Source organism: Emydura macquarii, unplaced genomic scaffold, assembly GCF_026122565.2.
Source record: "Emydura macquarii macquarii isolate MOO-44397 ecotype Brisbane River unplaced genomic scaffold, CSIRO-AGI_Emac_v2 contig_1483, whole genome shotgun sequence".
Lineage (NCBI taxonomy): Eukaryota > Metazoa > Chordata > Testudines > Chelidae > Emydura > Emydura macquarii.
This window is the reverse complement of record NW_027131620.1, coordinates 10950924-10975300: the sequence shown is the minus strand read 5'-3', so window position 1 is coordinate 10975300 and position 24377 is coordinate 10950924. Positions and strand designations below refer to the sequence as shown.

General features: G+C 40.6%; 1 long non-coding RNA gene across 1 annotated transcript in view; it reads left to right on the top strand.

Annotated features, from left to right (window-relative positions):
* The window catches only part of LOC137157349 (uncharacterized), a 45641-nt gene extending 25109 nt beyond the window's left edge, over positions 1-20532 (top strand). The window contains exons 2-3 of the long non-coding RNA XR_010921083.1: positions 19211-19309; positions 20319-20532. This is a non-coding gene — a long non-coding RNA (uncharacterized lncRNA). The remainder of the gene's footprint in view (positions 1-19210; positions 19310-20318) is intronic.
* Positions 20533-24377: the final 3845 nt, after the last annotated feature.

Here is a 24377-nt window from a genome sequence, read left to right as displayed (position 1 = left end):
TTGTCAGGATCCTGATACAGAGCAACTCTGGTTTCAGGTGGTTCCCATGCAACTCTTTCATGTGGCCCCAATGACAACAATTTCCATGGCAACAGGCTGTGATGTTGTAACAGAGGCTTATGACTTCATTCCAGGGCAGGCTGTACAGTGAGGGATGGAGGCTCTTAGTCAGTTACAAATATTTGTAACTCTTAGCGAGGGCAGCCAACATGAAATGGAGAAGATAAATGGTGGGTCTTCCATGGAGTCTTCCTCCAAAGTGCAGAGACATGCTCTGAACTTCCAAATCTTTATACCGGCTTCTGAGCTCTGATTTAAAAAAAAAATCTTTTTTAAATTCTCCTACCTTAAATGATACATGAACTGAGATGTTTCCATTCCACAGTGCAGATAGCAGAGGTAAAGCTAAGCCAGTTCAATGCAGCCTGGCACTAGGGGAACACACTTCACAAAATGCAAAGTCACCTGTTACTAATTAATTCCAGGCTAGACTAGGCCGCAATGTGTTCAGAGAGGCTCCCACAGCAAACTCCACCTTTGTTGCATGTTTGAATAAAAAGCTCTAAACCAGTGGTTCTCTGCATGTGGGCCTCTTGTAGCCCAATCGGCACACAGCTGCGGCCCATGTGACAGCCTCAGGGCCATGCAGGTAGTACATATATTGTGTGGATGCATCCCACATAACAGAGAGAGCTGCATATGCGGCCCACAAAGGTAAATAGGTTGAGAACCACTGCTCCGCACTAATCCCCTGACAAAATCCCTCAAGCTTGAGCTGGCCTCTATCTACTAAAGTAAATGAAAGAGTGGGGAGCAAACCAAAAATTAAGGTTTGAAAAGAGCTCAGATCTCACTTAAAGAAGGCCTTGGATTAGATTTTTTTTGAAAGGCACAAATGGCAGCTGGGTGCCTAATTCCCATTGACTTTCAAAGGGAGTTAGGCACCTAACTGCTATTCGTGCCTTTCAAAATCTAGCCCCTTTTCTATATGAGAAAGTTGTGCAGCAATTTAACTCCCCTTCCCTTCCCCCCATGGATACTTTCTTATTTCAGTTTAAGAGCAGCTTATTTTGGTTCAGGTTAAACCAATTCCTCATTCCTTTAAACTGAACCAAACCAAGCCTGTTTCAAACTGAAATAAGAATATTAGTGGTGCTGAAAGTATGTCTACACTAGAAAAGCTACACTGACAGGATGGGTTCTTCAGTCACTGCAGTAAACCCACCTCTCCAAGAGGTGGTAACTAGGTCAATGAAAATTCTTCTTTCAATGTAGAGATGTCTATACCGGGGCTCAGGCCAGCTTAATTACATCACAAAGGGTGTACAATTTTTCACAGTTCTGAGCACTGCACTTCAGACAATCTAACTTTGTTGTTTGGTTGTGAGACTCATGGTATTTACTGTGTTGTTATTATTATTATTATTTTTTTTTAAAGCCCCAGCTCCTGGAGATATGTGATTAGGGGAGAATGAGAACTTACAACAAACAAAAGGTTTCTAGATGACATGACTGCAGGAAAAACTTCAAAACATGAACCAAGTGCATTGTAAAAGCTCAAAACACAGAAGGCAAATAAAGAGAAGCCCAAATCATTGTTAAAAAAAAACCAAATACTTTTTTAAAGCCAATCTTAAGTGTTTTTTGTTTAGTTTTTTTGGGGTGTGTATCATGATTTTTGAATGGTTGGGCTTGGCAGTCCTGGAGTGTGCATCCAGCCCTTTGTGCTGGTTTAGCTCAAATTAGTTTAAAAATCCCACCTTTACTTAAATCAGTTCAATTTTCTCTGGTGGGCAAGGCCGAAGAGGCCCGGGCTGAGTCTCAAACGTGCTCTGTAACCAGTAGCCACTCATTTTTCTTCATGTGAGTGCTCAGCTCCTCTGGAAATCTAGCTGTAAAACTTTACATTTCCTTTCCAAGGGTCTCTCACTGAGTGGACACTGTTACAGAGTGCTAATGCTTACTTAGAGTCTGAGCTCGCTTACGCTGAAGTTGATGGAAGCTAGACTCCTAACATCAGGATTAGGCGCTTAGTGGAGTGACACCGCCATGGGAGAGCAGTCTATTTTTTATACTGGAAGTGAGATTAAAACCCAAATGCCAGACTGGCAGAGGCAACTCTGCCACCGCGCACCCACACATCTGATTTATCTCTGCCCAAGCCTGTTACAGCAAGGGGTGGTTCTCGTCCACACAACAACCTATTGTAACTAGAACTTTGAAAGAGGAAAGAATTTGTGACGAACATAAGTGTGTTCAGTTTAAGAAAATAAAAGATGAGGTGAAAGCTGTAAATGGGGTAACTATGCCAGCTTCTCCTAGTCCACTTTTGCTGAATTCTTGTTATACAATAGTAAGAGCTCTAGCAGTTAGCACTGTTGAAAGATGGAGGATTTAAAAGAGAGCTGTGATGGTTGGTTTGGATTTCTGCCTATATTTGGGTTGTATTTATTATTCCACTTCTATTAAGGTGCTTAAGTTATTCATAGTTGGGTTTAGACAAGAAATAAATAGCTAGGCAGCTGTGACTACATGTCTGTTTGCGATTAGTCATCGCTACAACTGTTGTAGAATGTTTGGAATTAGCAGCAAACTGTTAAAATTACCACGACTGGAACACAGAATAGTGACCAATTTGGTGTTTATTGTAAAGTGAAAAGTTGAATTTTGTGATGTTGGACTTGTTATAAATATGGCTGGAATACAACCTAAAGAGTATAAAGTTAGAGACCTGAAGAACAGCTCTGTGTAGTTCTCGAAAGCTTGTCTCTTTCACCAGCAGAAGTTGGTCCAGTAAAAGATATTGCCTTGCCCACCTTTTTTCTGTAAAGAAGAGAAACAGTGAGATCACAAGCCTGGGACTGAGCTAATTAATAGATACTACCGAGCAAAATCTTATTTCATGTAACACCTTGTCTGGTTCTAATGCAAAATTTAAAATGGTATGCAAAGGTGTTTAATTACACTAAATGCAATAGACAGATGGGCACAATTAGTGTAATCTAGGTAAATATGGGCCTGATCCAAAGCTTGCTCAGGTCAATTGGCTTAGGCCCTAACAGATTAGAAAAGGAATGATTCCACTGATGCTTCAGAGGAAAGGGAGAGAAAAACAAAACAAAAAAGGAGAAAAAACACCTATTCCCAACCCAGAATACATTGAAAGTGGGGGAGGAAGAAATCCCTTCCTGACCCGTTAGGATGGCTGGCTGAAACCTTGAAGCATGAGCTTTTATGAAAATTAGACACAAACTGGAAGTGAACCCCAGGGTTGTTGAGCCCTGCTGCTGGTTCATTCATTTCTTGTTTAGTCTCTGTGTCTGCATTCATGTATATTTCATTCATAGGCTCACCAAATTTACAGGTCATGGGAAACAAAGCTTTGAGTGAATGCTGTATTGTCTGCCATCACTGTAAGGAATAATTTAAAATGAAATACTTATTATTCACACATGTCAGAGTATCATGTGTTCTGTAACATTCTTCAGTGTACAAGCCAGTTCAGTCAACTGGCTGAAACAGGGAACTCCTGGTTTCGATGGTTGTGCCTGTTACTGGCTAATCTGACCTTGGGGAAGTTTGTTAACTTCTCTGTACTTCAGTTTACCGCTTTCTACAACAAAAGTGTATTGAGATGCTTGCACAACATTTGCAAAAATCCTTTAAGATCCTTAAATGCAAGATGCTGCAAAACTTATTCATAAAAAGTGGCAATGCCAACTTCTGAGTTTTGTTCCCATCTTTCCCACTTTCTCGGGTATGGGGAAAAAAATGGGGGTTGTTTTTAAAAATCCACCCTGTTCTTTCTGACAAATTAATGCAATGGCTGAAATGGCTACTTAGAAAATGGTTGTAGACTGGAATGTGATGGGCTGTTGTGTCTGACTGCTGCAGAGTTTTGACTAGCAGATGTGTGCAGGTGACGAACCACAGAAGTAAATGCTTGACAACTGGTCACATCTTATGCCATACTTATTGCTCTGTAGCTGTTTAGATTCTGGTCTAAAACAAAAGCAATAAATGAAGGGGCTTAATAGAAATGGAATGATAAATACACAAACCAATGGCAGTCAGGAATTTCACCCTCACAATCCAGAATGCTAAAGATGCAGTAAATGTGCAAGTTATTTCTAACTCTACCCAACTCTGAAATAAGAGGTGATGCAAAGGCAATTCGTGATGTTGGTCCAAAGACTCAACAAAATACTATTCCTCGTTGTTCCTATAGTAATTTTCAGGATGAGTGAGGGGATTTACTTTGTTGATCTATCAATGGGGCATGCTGAGGGGGTGTGAATATTTAAGGAAAAATGGCAGATAATGATCCTACAGCTTTTTCCACCTAAGGTGCTATTTATCTTAATACAAAATTAAATGCACTAGCTAACGGGGCCCTGTGTTTTTTTGTAATTTTAATGTTATCATGATAGAATTTGATACTGCATTTGAATGAAAACAAAGGCACAGAAGATCTAACTTTCTCTAGATTAGAAACGGGCTTTCTGTTTTTATTAGAATGGCTTTGATATGCCAGACATGAGTTGACTACTGGACTTTACTCTTACCATGTTGGTATTGTATTGGTGCTGGCAATGGTTTAAGGTTGCCTACCACTTTTCATTATAAAACCCTGTTGCTTATAGCTTTTCTGAACTTTAATTATTCTGTCTGAAGTATCCCATGCTGGATGTCTGCCTCAAATGCTTAACCCATAATTTTCACAATGGCCACTAACTGTGTTCTAGCTTTCTGGGTTCCCAACTTGAGACACTTGAAGTCTGATTTGCAAAAAATACTGAATGCTTATAGATACTAGTGATGTCAATGGGAGCTGGGCATTGAACATAAAAGGTGCTATTAAAAATGCTAAGAACTCTGAGAAATCAGGCCCTAGCGGTGTCAAGATGGGCATCTAAAACTAGCAGGCACTTGACAACTTTGGCCTTAATCTCTTTTTGCCTTAGTTCCCCATCTATAAAATACCACCTCATCTCATGGGGGTGTTGTGGAGATAAACTCATTCATGTTTTTGAAGCACTTTAATACTATAGTGCTATGAGTTCCTTTAAAAGCCAATGAGGAAATTAATAATTGTGTGTTCATCACAGGCTTTGGATAGTGTACGGCAAATAACGTGTGGGATCATACGCTGAATGATGATACCCATTTAGTGAGCACTAGCAATTTTGTGAACTGGATGAGGCAGGGCTCCTGTGGGGAAAAGAAATGTGACCTTATAATTAAAGACAGTATCATGATAATATGTAGGCACAAGGAGATTAAATTAAAGTTGCTTAGGAAATGCTAGAATGAAAGCTTGTCCAACTTCGGCGTGCTTAGCTTTGCAACCTTAAAGTCTTTTAACATGGTGTTCTTTCTTTTTGATACGTAATTAATTATTTGCACCACGGTAACACTGAAGGTGCAAGACACTTTCTAAGCTCATAGGAGGGCAGGGTCCCTGCCTCGCAAAAGGGGTTTCTGCAAGTGGTAGTAAGACTTTTGCATCTGCTCAATTATTTGTTTTCTTCTGACATCTCTTAATGTAAATTATTTTATTAATAAAAGTATGCATGAACATTAGCATCTGTAGTGTTTGTATGCTCATCTAGTAGGGAAATGGAAACAATGCCATGTGACTTATCTTCCCATATATAAGCAACGTAGCTCAAATTTTGAATGCCAAGTATCAGATATTCAGTGATCTGATCTTCATCAATCTACTGAGTGTGTATTTGGGGGAAAAAAATGGTTAGAATGAATTCAAGTAGGACAAGACTGTGGCTTGGTTTTTGTGCCTGAGTAGTGGATATAAAGTGATCCTTTATGCCCTTGCTTGGGGTATTTGCGTTACAGGTCATAACATCGGGGGAATGGCAGAAAGTAATCTTAGTAGACCTGCTATTCTTCCTCATGGGCAGGAAATGGGCAGATCCTTGGCTCCGTCTTCTTCACCTTTTTCAACACGCTAGCAAGCACAGTGAAGCTGGCACTGGTCAAAAGCTGGGGCTGGTTTCTTCCTCTCCACTCCCTCTCTTGAGCAAGAATGAAACCAGGGACTGAGTCAGAGTTCATTACCTGATTTGTTTCTGGGGGAATGTACACACTGATGGTGGCGAATTCGCCACTGTCAGATCCATCTATCTGGATTGATTGAGCAGCAGTGAAGACCCGCTCAATCAATCCAGAAGTCGATTGAATTAAACCGCCTCCTCAAAAGGCATAGTACTGCGTTCACTGGAACACATTTCCCATTGGCGCAGCACAGTGGAGATGGTGAGCTAAAGGGAAGTTAGGAAGTCGATGGGAATTACGCAAGCTACTCTGTGTAGCTTGTGTAACTCCCATCAACTGCTGCCGAATTTCCTGATAAGTGTATACTAAGCCTGGGACAGCAGAACTATGTGAACTTGGTCAGAATAAATAGAAGGGAAATTGCCATCCACACATGCAATATCCATGAGCAGGAAGAGGGCAGATTATTCTCTGTGAATTATTCTCTCAGCAGTTGCTGAGATGTATTCTTCCACTTTTTTTTTAAGTGACGTTTCTGAAGTTCTGCATTTAGTCATCATTTTCTGTTTCCAGACTTGAAACTAGATGTGATGCTGAAGTTCTGAATAGGATGGAGAATACCATGTCTGTTTCCTTCTATGCTGAGTCTCTGGATTTATCTAATAAGATATTTCATGGATTCCATATAGAGTTTAAGGCCAGAAGGGACCACTATGTCATCTAGTTTGACTTTCTGTGCATCATAGGCCACTAAATTTTTCCCAAGATACCTTTATACTGAGTCCAATGAGTTAGACTAGTCTTCTGAGGACTGAAACATTGTGTGCCACAGGCAGTGAACAGGAGACAATAAGGTCCTATAAAAAAACATTTTGGGGCAAGTTCTTAGTTGGTGTAGAGCAGCGTAGCTCTATTAACTTCAATGTATCTGTCAGTTTACACCATTTAAGGGTCTGGCCCCTTTTGCTTAAAACAACTTGAAACAATTTGCATTTTGGTGCAAAATAGACCTTGTCAACAAGTTGTTTTGAATAATACCATTTTTAAAAAAACAATCTTTCCATACAAAATATAAGCAGATGTGTTACTGGACTGTGTGCAAGCATTAGTTACTATGGGCTTGGTCCTGCAAATACTTATTACGGGGCATAGTAATGCAGTGGATGGCCTCATTGAGTTCCCAGTAGTAAACACTTCACCAGTAGTGTTGGCAGGATCGACCCTGCTAAATAAATTAATAAACCTTTGCGTATCACCAAAAAAACATTTACTAGTTGGGGCTGCACAAATTAGTGATGGACCATTGTGTTTTGCTCTTATCTCCATAATGGTCCCTACAAACAACGAGTGTTCAGGTTTGTCATAGTAAGAAATTAAGAAGTATAAACCCCCCTGCTTCAGAGCAGAAGTCAATCTCTAACTATAGAGATATTAGAAGAAAAGTTCCTTGTGGGTAGGTTGTTCCATAATTCCTACCACAGGGTTTCTGTCTCTGAAGCAGCCTGGGCTGACCACTGTGGGAGATGGGATACTGAACTAGATGGACCACCCATCTGTTCCAGTAATGCAATTCCTATGTTGGCTAATAGCCTGCATTTGAACCCACACCCACTTTGTGAAAGTTAGAATCTAGGTCTGAAATTTACAGCTCTAGCACAGATATACAGGTTGGTATCAAAAGGACTCTTTATCCTAAGCCTAAATAACAGTCTTAAAAATAACCCCAACAAAATTGCATTTAGGAGGCCTTCTTCTCTTGTAACTCTAACAAGTAAAAATAATTCGGATGTATTCTCCATATAGCAAATGAACTCTTCAAGAGACGGTCGACTTTCGGCTATGCATAAGGTATATGTACAATTCAGAGAATGGAATTCATGAACAGACGTCCTCGGGAATAGATGAAAAGCCCGATAGACACTGGGCATCAAGTAGGATTGTGACAAAGCAATGGCAGGGTGGTTGGGTTTGACAACCAACAACATTCTGAAGCTCTGACAGAATAAGAACTTACATGTGGCGTCAATCATCCCTTGGGTGCCACTTCAAATTCATCTCTTCTCAGGAGGACATCTATCCCCATTGGCATCCAAAATACATCTATCAGTGTCACTAAGCCAAGGACAGAAAACATTGGAAGTAGCAGAGTGTAGGATGTGTTGCCCGAGTGTAACACGGGAGAAATATGGCTCTGAGACAGCATGTTATCTCCACCCCGAAGGAACTAATTCATAAATGTGAACTAACAAGAGAGCAATGAATAGTACTGAGATGGTCACTGGAGCTCTGACTTTGGTTATCGTTCTTTCAGAGATTGGAGGGACAGATTAAGAACAATATCTGAATCTCTGCTTTATGGACTGAACTTTTTCCACTGACACCAACAACTCCTTTGCTGTTAACATTGGAAAGTACAGAATCAAGCCCCAAATGGTCCTTGTGCCGGTGTGCCGTTTTCCATGAACGGCTTTGGGATCCCCACATGAAAATACTTTTTAAAAGTGGGTAAATATCATAGTTCCCCTTTAGAGACTGAGGCACAGAGATACATGTTGTCCAAAGTCACACAGGAAGTCCGTATTAGAGTCCGATCTAGTGCCTAGAACTTTAAAGGCTTTGTCTTCCCTTAAGAAGGGTTTGCTCGTATAGCTATAGCAAACCCTCCTAGCAGAGATGCAGTTTATACTGGCAAAATGGATCTTTTGCTAGTATTGCTTAAACCAGTTCCCCAAGTGGAATAAGCTATACTACAAAAGGGTTCCCCCCAACATCCCCCCATTATAACTGCATCTAAACTAGGGATGGTTTTTTCACACTCCTAACTCCTGACATAGCAATGCCTGCAAAACTTGCTAGGGTAGACCAGGCCTAAATTTCAGTCCTGTGCTTTCTGCTACACCCTGCTGCCCCTAACTAAGCCATGGGATTACCTTGGCCCTTGTGTTCAGAACCCAATTTATATTCTCTCCCCCACTCTCACACCCCTAAAAAAAATGCCATCAGATTGTTCAGTGTAGCTGGTGGAATTTTTTCATCAGAGTCTTGTAGTTGGAAAAATGGAGTTTCATGGAAAATGAAATTTTGAAAGAAAATAATTTTTGACAGATTTATTTTGTTTTTTTGAAAAAAAAAATAGAAATGAGAAATTTTTAGAAAAAGACGTGAACTTTCCTTGGAAACTGTGTGGGTTTGGAAGGAAATGCTCAATTTATTTTATTTATTTATTTTTTTTAAAGCTCAAGTTATTTCCCCCCGAACCAATTTTTGCTCATTCTCTTACTACTACTACTCCCCTCACTCCCACTTTTTTCCCCAATGCAGGGGCGGGGAGTGAGGAGGATATAAAAAATAAAAATGGAATTTTTCCTTTCAAAACCAAACAAAATAAAATTTCACAATGAAACTTTTCAAAAAAACCCTGTTCCAAAATTTTAGTCAAGAAATGAATATTTTCCAAATGTTTTGAAGAAAAATAAAACCTTTATACTTAACTTTTTTTAATGGTGGAAAGAGAGGAAATGACCCCTTTCAAGCAGCTCAAGTATATCGTGCTTTATATAACCATGTGGTCCCTGATCTCAGGCGCTTACTTTGTATGTTAGGTAAGGTGGTAGCCGTTCAAAAGCAAGAAAGTGTTGGCATTCTCCTTTATGTATGTATGTATGTATTTATTTTTGAAAAAAACACTTTCAGCAACTTACAATATCTTGTAAGCACTACTGAGCACGTAGGCTGTACAATGCACCTCACTCATTTAGGACTCTGTGCCACCCTAGACTTGCATAGCTACCAACAATTAACATCAAGGATAATTCTATGGAGAAACATCAAGGAGGATACGAATCTTGGATGGGCAGATATTAGAAGTTAAACCCACTGGAGATCAAGACCCGTGATCTCCTTTCAACACTGTTCATTTGGAGGTAGTACTTTTTACAACACTTAGTCTTTTTTCACTTACATCTTGAATGACCATCCCATTCTTTGGAAATGAACACATTTTAGAGATAAAGAAACACTAATAAGTGAGAGAGTTTACTTAGGAACTTCTACTTTTGTGCCTAAAGGCACGGGTGTGTGCTCTTTCAGATCCAGGACCAGTTCTTTTACATCAGTTGGTTGTACCACAACACAGTGTGCTACCATTGGAATTCCCTCCATAAGAGAAAAAATCTCTGACACTAGGGGATTGATCACTTATGTGCTCTAGACTTCCACTAGGAGCTTTGGGTGTCAAGGTAAGTAGCATTTGGCCTTTTGAAATCCAAGTAGGAAAGTACAATTTGATAGTGGAGCCGCAGTTTATTTTTCTCTCTAAAAAGTCTTTATTAAATGTAGTCTCAATTTAAAACTGAGTTAGAATTTCCCCCATCTACCTTTTTCTCAGCCGGAATGCATAGGAGCAGTCATTTAAAATGTGGGAGAACCACAAACCTTTCAGGCTTTGATATCTCAGTGATTGGTGCTACACTGAAAACCTAAGACAGAATTTTTAGAAAAACTTGAATCTTCAGAGTTTTGTGTATGCAAAGCAAGTTTAGCACTTATCATATAAATGCATGTGTAACTGTGGTAGGCAAACACACAAGCATGTCTAAACTGTTGCACATATGATCAGTGCATTTGCTCACGGTTGCAGTAACTGTGTTTGTAAACTGGGTGTGCCGATTTGTATATTTGCCAGTGTACTGGGATGTGTGCAATTCTGAACAGTTGGTAAAAACAATTTGGGGCTGGAGAAAGACAAAAGCTGTTTTACCAGCTTAAAAAATTGGATCCTGTCTATTCTACAGCCCAGTTCATCTCAGTTCAATTTTTCTAGCTAGCAAAAATCCCCATACTCAGATTCCAATGTGCTCCAAAATAATTCTGTCCCCTCCCCATCTTACCCCACATTTGCTTAGTGTAACTAAGGTTTGTTGCATTCATAAAGCATGGTGCACATGTTCTGTCTTCTCTGGATGTTTGTGCTGGATAGAGGTAAAATAGTTATACCACAGCCTTAGGCAATGTGTGAAGTGTGCATGGTAGTGACAGCTCTGAGTGGAAAGAATGACTGTGTGTGTGTGTGTGTGTGTGTGTGTGTGCATGTCAAAGGGCAGAAGGCAACGCTTACAGTGTGTTCTCTTGCCAATGCATAAAGCTGACTGGATAAATGAGGAGAGAGAAATTACAACTTAAAGTTTGTAAAGGATTTCACTCCAGTTTTGGATTTGCTGAAGAGAGGGACCCTCTTGTAGGCCTTGAAATCCACGTATATCCTGCCACCCATCTTAGATTTTATACTGTAGACTTCATTTACATGATATAAAAGGATATAATTGGAACACTGTTGTGATCCAGTAAAAGCTCCTAAGAATGATCCATCTCTTTCTCTGGAATTTTACAAACGGTAATAATAGAGCACTGCTATATTAATTTCAAAGGAATATGGGCCCAAAGAGTCAAAGGTATTAACATGACCCAGTCACCACAACATTTACAGTTAAACAAGGTTCACGGTTTCAAGTACATAAATGCTCTGAGCACTTGTGACAATCATGTTTTAAAAAACACACTAATAAATAAACAGATCCATCAATTACCCCTTGATCAGATCAAATACTTACTTATGATGTTGCTGTGTTAAGAGCCATCTGCTGCTATTTATTAACCCCCTCCCCCCCACACACACGCATAAAAAGCACTCTTGGAACAACAAGAACTATTCAACCTCCCCAACAGAATCCCACACCTTCGCTTCACAGCCATTCCCAGTACCCATCTCCTTATGGGGAAGGGTGAATAAATAAGATTTGCAGAACTCCCTGAAGGCTAATACATTTAGACAATTATGGAGCTGGGGTGGAAGCAGGTTTCAAAAGTCTATGACCCTAATGGAGTTTTTATTCTGAAAGTGTGGTTAGAAGAGACCAAGCCAGGTGGTGTGCTGGGAGCTGCATTTCTTTGCCATGAATTGTCTGTATGAAATCTCTGAAGCCGACAAATTGTTTTTTTGTTTAAGGGACAATAGAGCAAAAAAGGCATATAAATGTAGTAAGAACTGGGACAAGAGCTATGTTTGATCTTTTAAGAGCACTTAAAAAAACCAAGTCTGCTTGAGAGACAACATCTCTCCTGAATGTTTACACTGATCACCCAATATCATGTAAAAACACAGTTGGCAGGGAACGTTTGGACGCTGATTTTTTTTCTAGCTTAGATGGATAAGTTGTGCTGTGTTTAGGGTATGTACCTTCAATGCAGTAACTTCATAAGTAAACTTCAAAGCTCTTGTTACAGAAAACACTAGAGAACCAAGAAGTTTCACGTAACACATCTCTGTACTGCATGTTTTACATGTACTGGATGTCTTTTGGCAACACCTAACTCTGGAGAAACTTGAAGATTCTGAACTGTGTGTAGTGAAACTAGAACTATGAATTGAGAGATGTGGCTTGCTCACTTTATCATCTTGTAAAATATTTCCCTGGAGCTTATTGGCTCCTGATTAACCTGCTTTACATGACCCGAAGCAACTGGCATCCATGAAGCATGTGGTGGTTTAATGTTTTGATTACAGTAACAAGCTCTTGTAGGTCAGAGTCAGCGTCAGAAGTGACACTGCAGTGTAAAGTTTAAAATTAATAGTACAGTAAGTAAGGGTGGTTACTGTGAGATCGTCAATAGCATTCTGGAGACAAGTGAAAAGACTTCTTATAGGCTTCAGTGGAAAAACACCGATGTGCCCCTCTTGTGTGACTCGTATCTGATTCTTGCTGTTACCTTCACTTTGGAATGTTTGCTTCCATGGTACGTTAGGGCTAGTGTGACTACAGAGATGTTTTTAAACTCGCCTTGAAGAGATCAGCTCTGCAGGGCCATTCTCACCTTGCCCCCCACCCCAACAGTCCTTGTAAAACTGGAGGTAGAGCACTTTTCTTCTCTGGGCCTGCAGTTTTGGGGGATGGGGACTTTGGGGCAAATGACCCCAACTAGGTTTTCTCTCCTCCTTGGTTGCTCCTCAGAATGCAGCCGTGATCCATGGCACGGCATTAATATCTTTGGGCTGATGCAACTGTGCTCTTCCCATTTGGCCATTAAGTGATGGGTCGTCCTCCTGATGTTAGGATGTGGGGAGCTCTCAGCTCTCTTGGACAGGGACTATGCTGCCTTTTGTTTGTACAGGGCCTAGCACATTATGGTTGCTATGGAAGTACAAATACTCATTCCCTTTATGGTGTGGTATATATGGATGTAACTGAAAAGAGCTGGTGCCAGAGTTAGGGTCAGGAGTAAGGATAAGGTTTATGTTTCTGTATACTCACTCCTTAAATATACAGGAGTCTCACTACCTGCTTCAGGAAAGCTGCCATTTTGTTTCAGTTCATAAAATGTAGGACGCCAGTGAATCATGCTGTCTTGTCCTTTTATGGAAATAGTAATCTGCGTTGGGGTCCCCATTGTGCCAGGTGCTGTAAAAACCCATAGAAAGACACTGGGCCCTGCCCCAAAGAGCTTACAGTTGAACTAATATAAAGCAAGACATAAGTGAGGCAAACAATAGGGCAAGGGGACAACTGTGCTAACAATAATATCACCGAGCTACGTAGACTTGGTACAGCATGTGGACATCATGATGGTCCCAAATTATAAATAAATTCGTACTCCTGCATGATTTTTTTCTTGGTGATGCCATGGCAGAAGACGGTCTTGGAGGGATTTGAAGGAGGAAAGGAGTAGGTGAAGGAGTGTTGTGTATAAAGATCAATATGGATAAAATCAAGAAGATAGTTATGAGAAAGGCAAACCAACAGGCGACCGGGGTGGGTATCACTGGCAGAGCAGTGAGAGCAAGGGTGGTGTGATCAAAGACAAGAGCAGATAAGTAGGGAGGGGCAGATCTGTGGAAGGCTTTGGAAGTGAGGCCCAGAAGCTTGAATTTGATGCCGTGGCAAGTAGGGAGCCAATAGTTGTATTCAAAGTGGGGATAAGGTGATGTGGCCAGAATGAAGGATAAGGGAGGTGAACTCAGTAGCTGGAGTTTCTATTGACTGCATGTGGCTGTTGGGAAGACACATACATTTTGTTCCTTTATTGTATGTTTTCTGTAAACTGAGGTAAATCAATCTAGACAGAAGAACATACCTTTTGCTTCCAGTGTGTACACAATTGTAATGTCCTTTTGTCATTGATCACTAGTCTGGGCAGAGGCCTTCCACCTGTTAGAGGACTGGTACGCAAGCATGCACACACACACACACTTGCACCAAAACAATAAAAGTTGTGAATGAGAATTGATATACTTACTTTGGTGCAAGTTGGTGTGGGGACATTCTTATTTCAGAATAAAAATGCCTGAAGTGGACTTTTGCTGAAGTCACTAATCAGTTTTAGGAAACCAATTCATTTAAGTCTATGTAAGACTCCAGGCCACAGAGAAGGGGAAAACTTCGTGTGCTGCTTTATGGCTGGTAGAGGAAGTGATACACCACACCATAAACAGAAGCAACTTCAGTGTCTACACATGCCAAGAGGCCCTGCTGGCTTCTGTGAGTAAAGAGCTCCTTTTTGCCTTCCAGGGCATGAAATTTTTCATAGCTTCTAAAATCTTTCTTTTTTTTTTTTTTTTTTGACTTGTTTGCAAAATGTAGAAAATGCAGCAGGTCCAGAAAAACTGGAACTGTTCAGTGCAATTATTCAAATGACTGCTTAGCACAAACGCATCTTCCATATTAATCACTGCTTGGGAAAAGCTATGGACACAATTATTGTGTAATATGAAAAATGAAGCTCTTGTCAACCCCCAATCATGGCTCAGAATGAAGCCTGCCCCCTAACTTTTTGGTTAATATGATCCACTGTTTATTTTAATTACTGTTGTGACTTGTATAAAACACCCTTTCAGCGACTGTAGGAGGACTAGAGGAGAGCTAGACAAGGTGCTTCCCCAGATGATGCAATTTATCGGATTCCCTTTGGAAAAGTGACCGTCATGGCTAGTGCAGCATAGCCACAATAACTTACTTTTGCCTTTTGTGTCCTTAGAGTGGATCATCATCAAAACTATGCAACTGCATCACATGCTGTCCTGAGGTTTCCTAAAATCTCAAGTAAAAATGGTACCTGACTTTTCAATTATTAAAATATTTGGCTCTCCCTCAGCCCCCAGAAAAGGATAGCACTTAGACCCCGATCTTCAAAAAGCTAGTTGTGCAAGTACATGCATCCACAGTTGTCTCATTTGTGCACATGACTTGTTAGGCTTCATGTGGAAATCTCGTATGTGCATGTGCAGATGGCCATTTGCATGTGCAGATATTAATTTGCATATGCAATTGCATTAATTCTGCCTGACTCTTTGAAAACCAGGTTCTTTCTGTACCATTAACTGGAGAAAGCATTCTATTATGTAGAAGATCAGGAAATTGCTTTCTATCTTTCATGCATGCTCCTCTTTACATCAGGGGTGTCCATGCAAAACTAACTTAGTTATAACCTACCATCTTATGGTAGAAAACTGCATGTGTGTGCACTATTAATAATCATTGTAACTTCTTTCAACGTTCTTCTTAGCAAGGTCAAATGCCTCTAGCTTTTTGGCTCTCCTTCAAACCAGTCTTGTCAGCAAGAAAACCATATCAACCTGAAGACTAAAATCAATTGCCCCAGGGATACCAAGTCCAGTTTCACTTTAATAATAAGATAGAATCTGGTGCTTTTTTTGCCAGGCAGGTAGTTATCATCTAGATGAAGGAAGTGTCCTTATGGTAGATCCCAAATTGTGTTCAGCTGAGATACAAGCTGACTCATATACTGTGTCTCATCTGCTATACCCACCTACTCCTGTCACATGCAATGAACAGCCCGACTGAATGAAAAGTCAAATGCTGGCCTGTCTGCTAGCACCACCTTCCCCTCCTAAATCATGGTTTTGAAGTAGTATCCCTGGTCTTCTAGCCAGAGGCCAGAATCCTCAGTTTCGTGAGTGGTTTACTTTAATCTACAATGGCTATTTTATGTGTGGCTGATGCTGTCTTTTCTTCCAATACAGAAGACTTGTGGACTAAACAAATACTTGAAACTTTCAAGGAAATCCTCTTAAATCTCTCTGCAGAGTATACTCCTGTTGAGACCTGGATTAAATTGAGTACTATTGGCCTGGTCTGTTTTAGTCCAGGGTCACTGCTTTAGCTTTCACTTACCTACCATCCAATGAGATAAGAGATCTGAGAGGATTCACATAATGTATTCATGTATAGGTGCACCTTTCACACACTACTTTTTGTTATGATGATCTTGACAAACGTGAGAAATGGTCTGAAATAAGTAGGCTGAAATTCAATAAGGACAAATGCAAACTACTTACACTTAAGAAGGAATAATCAATTGCACAAATACAAAATGGGAAATGACTGCCTAGGAAGGAGTATTGCAGAAAAGGATGTAGGGGTTATAATGGATCACAAGCTAAATATAAGTACCTCATTCTGGGATGTATTAGCAGAAGCGTTGTATGCAACACACGAGAAGTAATTCTGCCACTCCGTTCAGCACTAATAAGGCCTCAGTTGGAGTACTGTATCCAGTTCTGGGCACCACACTTTGGGAAAAATGTGGACAAATTGAAGAAAGTCCAGAGGAGAGCAACAAAAATGATTAAAGGTTTAGAAAACATGACCTACGACAAAAGATTGAAAAAAAAATGGGTTTGTTTAGTCTGGAGAAGAGAAGGTTGAGAGGGGACATAAGTCTTCAAGTATATAAAAGGTTGTTATAAAGAGGAAGGTGATAAATTGTTCTTCTGAACCACTGAGGACAGAACAAGAAATAATGGCCTTAAAGTGCAACAAGGGAGATTTAGGTTACACATCAGGAAAATATTGGTAACTGTCAGGGTAGTTAAGCACTGGAAAGAAGTAACTCGGGCGGTTGTGGACTTTCCAACACTGGGAGGTTTTTAAGAACAGGTTAGACAATCACATAGTAGGGGTGGTCGAGATCAGGGGTTCTCAAACTTTTTTTTGCTGGGACCCCCTTTGAAAATCTTTCAGGCTGTGATGACCCCCCTCTCCAAAAATGTGAGGGACCCCCCCATGCCATGCCATGTCTCCCTTACTTCTGTGCTGCTCTTGGGGGCTGCGCTGCTTTCAGAGCTGTGCGCCTGGACAGCGGCTCTCTGGCCACCCAGCTCTGAAGGGCGTGGGCTGTCAGCCCCATGCATTTCTGACAGCCAGAGCCCCAGCATACATGGGGGAAGCTACCTACGTCATTTTTGTCCGACTCATGAATGAATCATTCTCTTGCTAGTGTCTCGATTCCCCAACATAATATAGCCAGGGTGCAGCACATTGAGATCCACCCTAGAGTTTTACCTCAGTAATTCCATAATGCTACCCTCATCATGGGTAAATATTTGCAAACAACCCTGGTGGAACAATAAAATGAAGATTGTATCTCCACACTTCAGGAGATCCTAAGTGATTTCTTGCTAAGTACACTGTCACTTTTGCATGCTCTAGCTTGTTTTTACAATCACAAAGACAAATCCAGACTGTCTCTTTCTGAATGTTGCTGTAGTTTATGACATTCTGGAAATGAGCTCTCAGTGGCTGGTTAATTGCAATGTGGGGCACATGTTTCAGTGGCACAGTAGGATTGAAGGTTGTCAGTGGGGCTGGAGCAGCTGTTGGCTATAGTTTTAATTGCTGGCCTACCCTTTCGATTAGAAGGAGAGGGGGGAAAAAAACCCTGCTGGGCTGAAACTTAACAGCTCCCCACATGAATAATCATTTTCTACATCCCGCTCATTCTTTTGGTTGAGGGGGCTATAGTATTATGCTCATTATCAACCCAGCTTCACAAGTGCAAGGCGCACATGGCATATTGCTGCTACTGAGTTCTTTCTTTGAACACCACTCCTCAGGGTAGGCCAATCAACAAGATCAAACAGCTAGACCTGTTGGGTGGTGAACTAGAGACATCTTGGGCTGCCGAGTATCCCCAGAATCCAGTTGCCCTGGTACAAGTGGAATTCCCCTTCTCTATCGCCTTGCACCCACCAAGAGGAGAGAGAATTTCTAGCTACCTGACTAGTTTTTTAAACAAGTTGTGTATAACAAAATGCATGTTCATATTTCATGCTCCACTTGCACACTTAGTGACTGTGATTGTGCATGTGCACCTGTACATCTAACGTATTGGAAATCCTTGCCCCCTAATGATTTGATTTCTCAAGGCAAAAAATGATGATACTGCAACAGCATTGCACTCACTTTGTACCAGAGATAAAATATCAATAGCTTTGCCTCCCAGTGATGCCTGTTCATTTCTTATCCATGGAGGCTATTTCCTGACGAAGCTGCTTTGTCTCTTCTTGCATCTTCATATTAGTAGCAAACTAATCTTTGACTTACCTCTCTCTCTTTGAACGATGCTTCGTCTGTCACAGAAAATGTTGCTCAGCAGGATCTCAGCTCCGTTCACCTCCTGCTCAGGATATAGGTTCTCCCACACTGCAATATCACACGTGCCTTGAAGTTGGAGTTTGTGATCTCATTGATTGAGCAATGTGGGTCCTAGGTAGGATATGCTGCTGCTTTCATCTTTGTACGGCTTCAAGCAATTTGTAGGCCTCACTATTTCAACACTGGATTCCATGAGTTTGCTCAATCATGGTCAATAAGGTCTGGTCTAGGGCTGGTGGGGAAAATGGTAAATTTTTTCTGTGGGAAAATTTCAGAAAAGAAAATGTTCCCAGAATTAAAAAATAAACAAACACAAATAACTTCACTGTAATGAAATATAAACTTGTTCTCTCCCCTTTCTTCTCGCCCCCACCCCTACTGAAAAAGAGGTTAAAAGAGAGCGTCTGGAGGAGGAGAACCACTTTTTTTTTTTTTTTTTTTTTTTTGAATTGCCAAAAAGAAATTTAAAAAAAAAAGTGAACTTTCCCGTAGCTAGCAATTTCTAGTCAAACTTCTTGATGAACATTTATCTTGCCCATCACGAATCTATTCTTTTTACATTGGTTCCAAGGGCAAGGGAAAAATAACAGCTATGTACAGTAGAATCAAGCAGCAGAGCTGACAATTGTGCTCCTGTTTTATAGACACATGGAGGCATTTTCCTGTAGGCTTGATGAACCTTGAAAATACCAGCCTTTGTCAGTTTGCTGAAACAAATCAAACTTTGCCCTTCTTCCTACTTTTATCAGTTCCATGGAACGAAACACGAGACCAGTGCCCTCTTGTCCATTCTCCAGGAATGTCACTTGATCAGACTGTCTTCCATTTCTACCACAACAGAGCATTCAGTAAGTACCTAAAAGCCATCAGTGATGATGTTTGTAAAGATCTCTTCACTTTCCCCCCTGCTTTCTGGGTGAAACTGTCTCTTTCCAAGTGATATTAAATCTCTGACGTGTACGGCCCTCAACTGACAAAACTGTGCACTGAGGGCTTGATCCAAAGTTCCCTGGCATCAGTGGGAATTATTGCCTTCAGGCTCTGTGTCAGAACCTTAATCTGTCTCATTTCAGACCAGTTTTGTCAGGCTCAAGGAAGTGATAACACAGGTTGGATATAAGTACACAGCTACTAAACTGAGGATTCAAATCAACCAGCTGTGCGGTGTTTTACTCACTCACTTACCAACCTAAAAGCTAATGCAGACAGGGATGCAGCCTGTAAAGTCGTTGAATACTTTCTGCGAGACTAACCACATGTTTAGCCTGAGGATGAAAGAGTAGTTGATTATATATATTTTTTCCTCATCCAAAGCAACAGGAGCCTCCTTTTTTCCTGAAGGCAATTTCAAGCTGTTATACAAGAATGAAAATTGATATTAGTTATAGCTGTACTCTGTTGATCTTAATTTTAGTGAAGCTCCAGGCTAACAAATATGAAAATATCAGGTTAAATGCAACAGTTCAGGGTTCTGATGAAGTAGCAATTGCTGGTCTTTGTTGGTGCTTAGCAAAGAGCAATTACAATAGCAATGCGTTAAAAAGCTGGCTTTGGAACTAAACAAATTTGTGTGGGAATACAAGTCATGCAGCTTTGTGTGTGTGTATAGTGCATTGTATATTTATACACAAACACGGCTATGTAATAAAGAATTGCATTGTAGCAAACGGTTTTGTTCTTTATGCTAAGAAAAATTCCCCTGTCCATGCACTTGGTTGCATTTCTACCCCCCACCAAATTAAAAATCCAGTATTAGACTGAGTACACCGATGTTTCACTAACAGCGCTGTTTCAGTGTATTACTTAAAGCATTCAGCATTATCAACTGATACTTAACTTTATATCTCCTGTCCTAAGAAGAAAATCTGTTCTATCAAATAATACTGAGGAGAAGACGGATGGCTTGGTGTTGAGAAGACTGGAAGTCAGGAGACACGAAGTCTGTTACCTTGGACAAGTCACATGCAGAACTTTCACCACCTGTAAAATGGGGATAATGATACTTGCCTATTACTCCAGGGCTTCTGTGAGTCTTTATTCACTTCACTAATACTTATAAAGGATGTTCAGTTCTTCCAGTGGAAGGTGCTTTAGAAGTGCAGGTTACTATTGTTAAAGCAATTTGGAGAAATTTAACTCACCTCTGCCCACAGATTCCCCTGTCCATTATGAAAACTGAACTTGAACCACACCTTTCATTTCTCAAATTTTCATAATGGTTTCAGCTCCAGCCCCAGCCAGAAAACAGGACTGGAAGTGCCCAGAATATTCCAGGAAATGGCTATTCTACCAAACTTCCAGTCTAGTTTTGCAGTTCCCGAGATTGAGGTAATTTGGAGGTGGTTTTCAGGAATACCTGAGCTTTTGGATGTCATTTCAAACTAGAACAGTACTGTAAACTTTTTTCAGGTCATGCTTGTTGCTAATTGCCATTTTGGGGACTGATTCCGATTCCCAGTTCTACTGTCCAGAGTAGCAGGAGTAGGCTGAAAATAGAATGTGAATGCTGCTACATAGACGTGGACTTAAAGACTGGGACAGAGGATTTCATTCAGATGAAGAGATACACATCCCACTGTTTGCATTTGTTTAAGAGAATCACTGGGCTTGGGCACGTTAGTGGATCTTGTCCATCTCCCTACCAGCATTGATGCATGACTAATTTAACTGCATGAAAGTGATTCCACCCCTGTAAAGGCAGAGTAATGGGTGATCTCACAATACCCACCTCCAGGCAGTGTGTAAGGCCAGGACTCTAGCCTCTTACCTGGAATAGAGACTGGAGTTCTCAGTGCCACGTGTACTGGTGTATCAGTGAAAAAATCTGATGAAGGAACCTAGTTGGACTCCCCCTTGCCTAGCTGTGCTGGCTTTGCTGTAAAATCCAGTTTTTGCAACTGAAATCAGCCTATCTAACTCTGAACAGGCTCTTAAGAGCTGTTACCAGAAGGTGCCACTTCTACAGAGACTCTTTTCAGAGTAGAATTGCACTTCATTCACGTCGTGTAGATATTTGCAACGGAACTTAATCACAGGAATAGGTGCATCGGTCAAATGAATACTGAGAAGTTGGAGTACTACCTCATGCAAACTTGTCTCACATACATATGCTTGGAAAAGGTCCTATGCTATCATCAAGAATTAATTTCTCTACAAACTCTGTTCTGAAGGCATGGGAACTTTCCAGCTGCAGAGAAGAATTCATACAGATAGCATCTCCCATTTATTGTCATGCCTCAGGATTTTGAGAGTATCTGATAGAATTGAAATTGAGAGCCTGTCTGAAATTTGCCCATCCCTTCTCCAGCCAATCGACAGATGTTTTTCTATAATATCCCTGCACTACCTTATCTAGATAAGGGAGAAGAAAATGAGAGAGAAGGTTGTGCATTGTTAGCATCTTCAGCATATTCAGATTTTATGGATTTGGTCTGAAGTATAACCACATTTATCAAGTGTTTTCCTCTAAAAGAACTATGATAAGACCCAGAAGCAGTTTAAATATTTGTTGCACATCTTAAGACAGTTCCAGGAATATGTTCTATTGGCATACATGTAAAGAAAAATAAGCATGGAAACAGTTACTGCCCAAAGGTTGTAATCAAATTTTAAGAGCAACACACAAAGATGTTTATGTAAAGTCTAAGCAATATTCAGATAGTGAGAGGAAGGACTTGCATTTAACACAAGCATACAAAACATAAGAGCTGACTGCCTTAGGGGAAGTAGAGAGGAAAATAAGGGAGGCACTTAAATACTATGATGATAAATAGATAAAATATGAGTCCCAGTGCTACAAAGACATACACACACTCTTTTCACAGGATCAGTGGTGGAACAGCAGGCAAGAATGAGGCCCCTATATGTAAAACATTATAAGCCTCTTTACTGACAAATTTGTGGTACAGAAGCGAGGATAGATATTACGGAAGGACAATCAAGAACCTACTCCTTTAATGCCATTTGTCCATTCCTCCCAACCTCCTCATTCTTAAAATGCTAAACTCTTTTTCCAGGAGTTTTTCCTATGCCCATCACTGGCCCTACTTTATATTTGTTATTCCTGCACAGCTACTCGTTGAGGTGTCTCTGAACACTTCACAAACACTAATGAATCAAGTCTCTCAACCCCAATCCCTCTCTCCCCTTCTGACAGTTGAGGAACTAAAGCAGAGGAAGGATAAGTGACTTGCTGAAGGCCACATGGCAAACCTGTGGCTGGAACCAAGGCCTCTTGGCTTCCTGTCCTGTACCTTAGCCACATGACTAGTCTTCCTCTCTGCTCCCCATCTCCCACTTTTATTCCTGTTTTGAGGGTGGCTTTACCTTACTTAAATTTATAAGATTTAAAACCTGCTCTAGGGTGCAAGGCCCAAAGCCCTTTGTTCAGAGGTGGGGATGTTTTTATTAGGCAATATCTGCAAAATTAATGAGTTCCAGCCTATATTCCCTATTTTTCAAACAGAAGGGTATAAATGACTCGGCAAATGGTATGAACCGTGCTGCTGAAGCCAGACTGTTTGTCTCTAAGCATACAATAGTTATCCTGTTTTAAAGGCCTAAAATGGGGGCTTTCTCTGCTTCACTTCAGCTTACCTAAAAGCATGTTCCCTTGTCTAGGTATTATCTGCTATACAAATATTGGCCTACTCCTTAAAGCTACTTTCATAGAAAGTTTAGTGTAGTCTAAGGGGGAGAACATGTCCTTTTATATGTGTTGGATAAGGTAAATGATACCAAATAAAATGCAGGATTAAGACATGCTTGAGCTTGAGGTTATATATATATATGTAAAAGGACAGGATTTATTGTTGACTTACATTTTTCAATTGGGTGTGTACAATCAGTTTGCTAAGGATTAATGTGTCACATCAATAGTTTTGCATCCTGTGCCAACTCCCACAGCATGATTACATACCAGAAACTTCCATCATTAACGAGTTAACATATCAGAGGGGGACGGATGAGGGTGCATGTGTGTGAGAGAGACAGCTTCCACTTTACATACTCCTTCACTGCAGAGTTAGCCTGGGCTCTTTTATCTGTGGGTTGCCCCAACTCCCCTCCTGTCCACACACACAATCCTCTTATCCAAGTTAAGAGGTATTTTCAACCTGGGCAGTATGAGTTAGATCTGGTAACATACTCACTTCAAAGTGAGGACACAAGCTAAATCACTGAGTGCTGATGGTTCTCCAGTGCCTTCCCACAAGGACAGAGAAATTCTCCCACAATTCATTGAGAAAGAATCAGTGTCTCAACTTACTGAAGCAGGACCTTCTTCATTTATTTTAACAGAGGAATGTGAGCGTGGTGCACTGAAGGAGTTAAGTCTCAGAGGGTTCCTCTGTGATGTGCACTTATATAAGATTTCAGCAAACCAGCACAACTCTTTGAAAGTAAATAGCCTTTCAGAAAGTACAGATCTTAACTTCCTCATTTTAAAATGGATATAAAATGTCAGTGAACTGATGTGTCAGCTCACCTAGTCTGCTTCAAAAAAGTTAGTCATTTCAGGCACTACATCTGCCTCTGCGTCTACCTGCCAATTGCTGTGCCCTTCCAATTGCATTATCCGTAGTATAAATGCTTTTCTCTTAACTATTGCTCTATGAAAGACTCACACAATCGAATATCAGAAAACTACCTATACAGTGAAACAGTGACAATGATGGTACTCAAGGTTTTGTAAAAAACACAACACAGACAAACTGGAAAAAGCTGGTAAACTTTCAGAAGGAAGCAGACATATATTGATGTTTCTTTAATTTAACAGGAACTATTCTTATAACACTTACCGCAAGTTTTGTTGTATTGTTTGGAATGGTTCTCATTGAAATAGGAGACTGGGTAAGATGAAAATAAAGAATAACATCAATGGGACTGCTCCCAAAAAACAAATGGGTAAGCAGGATC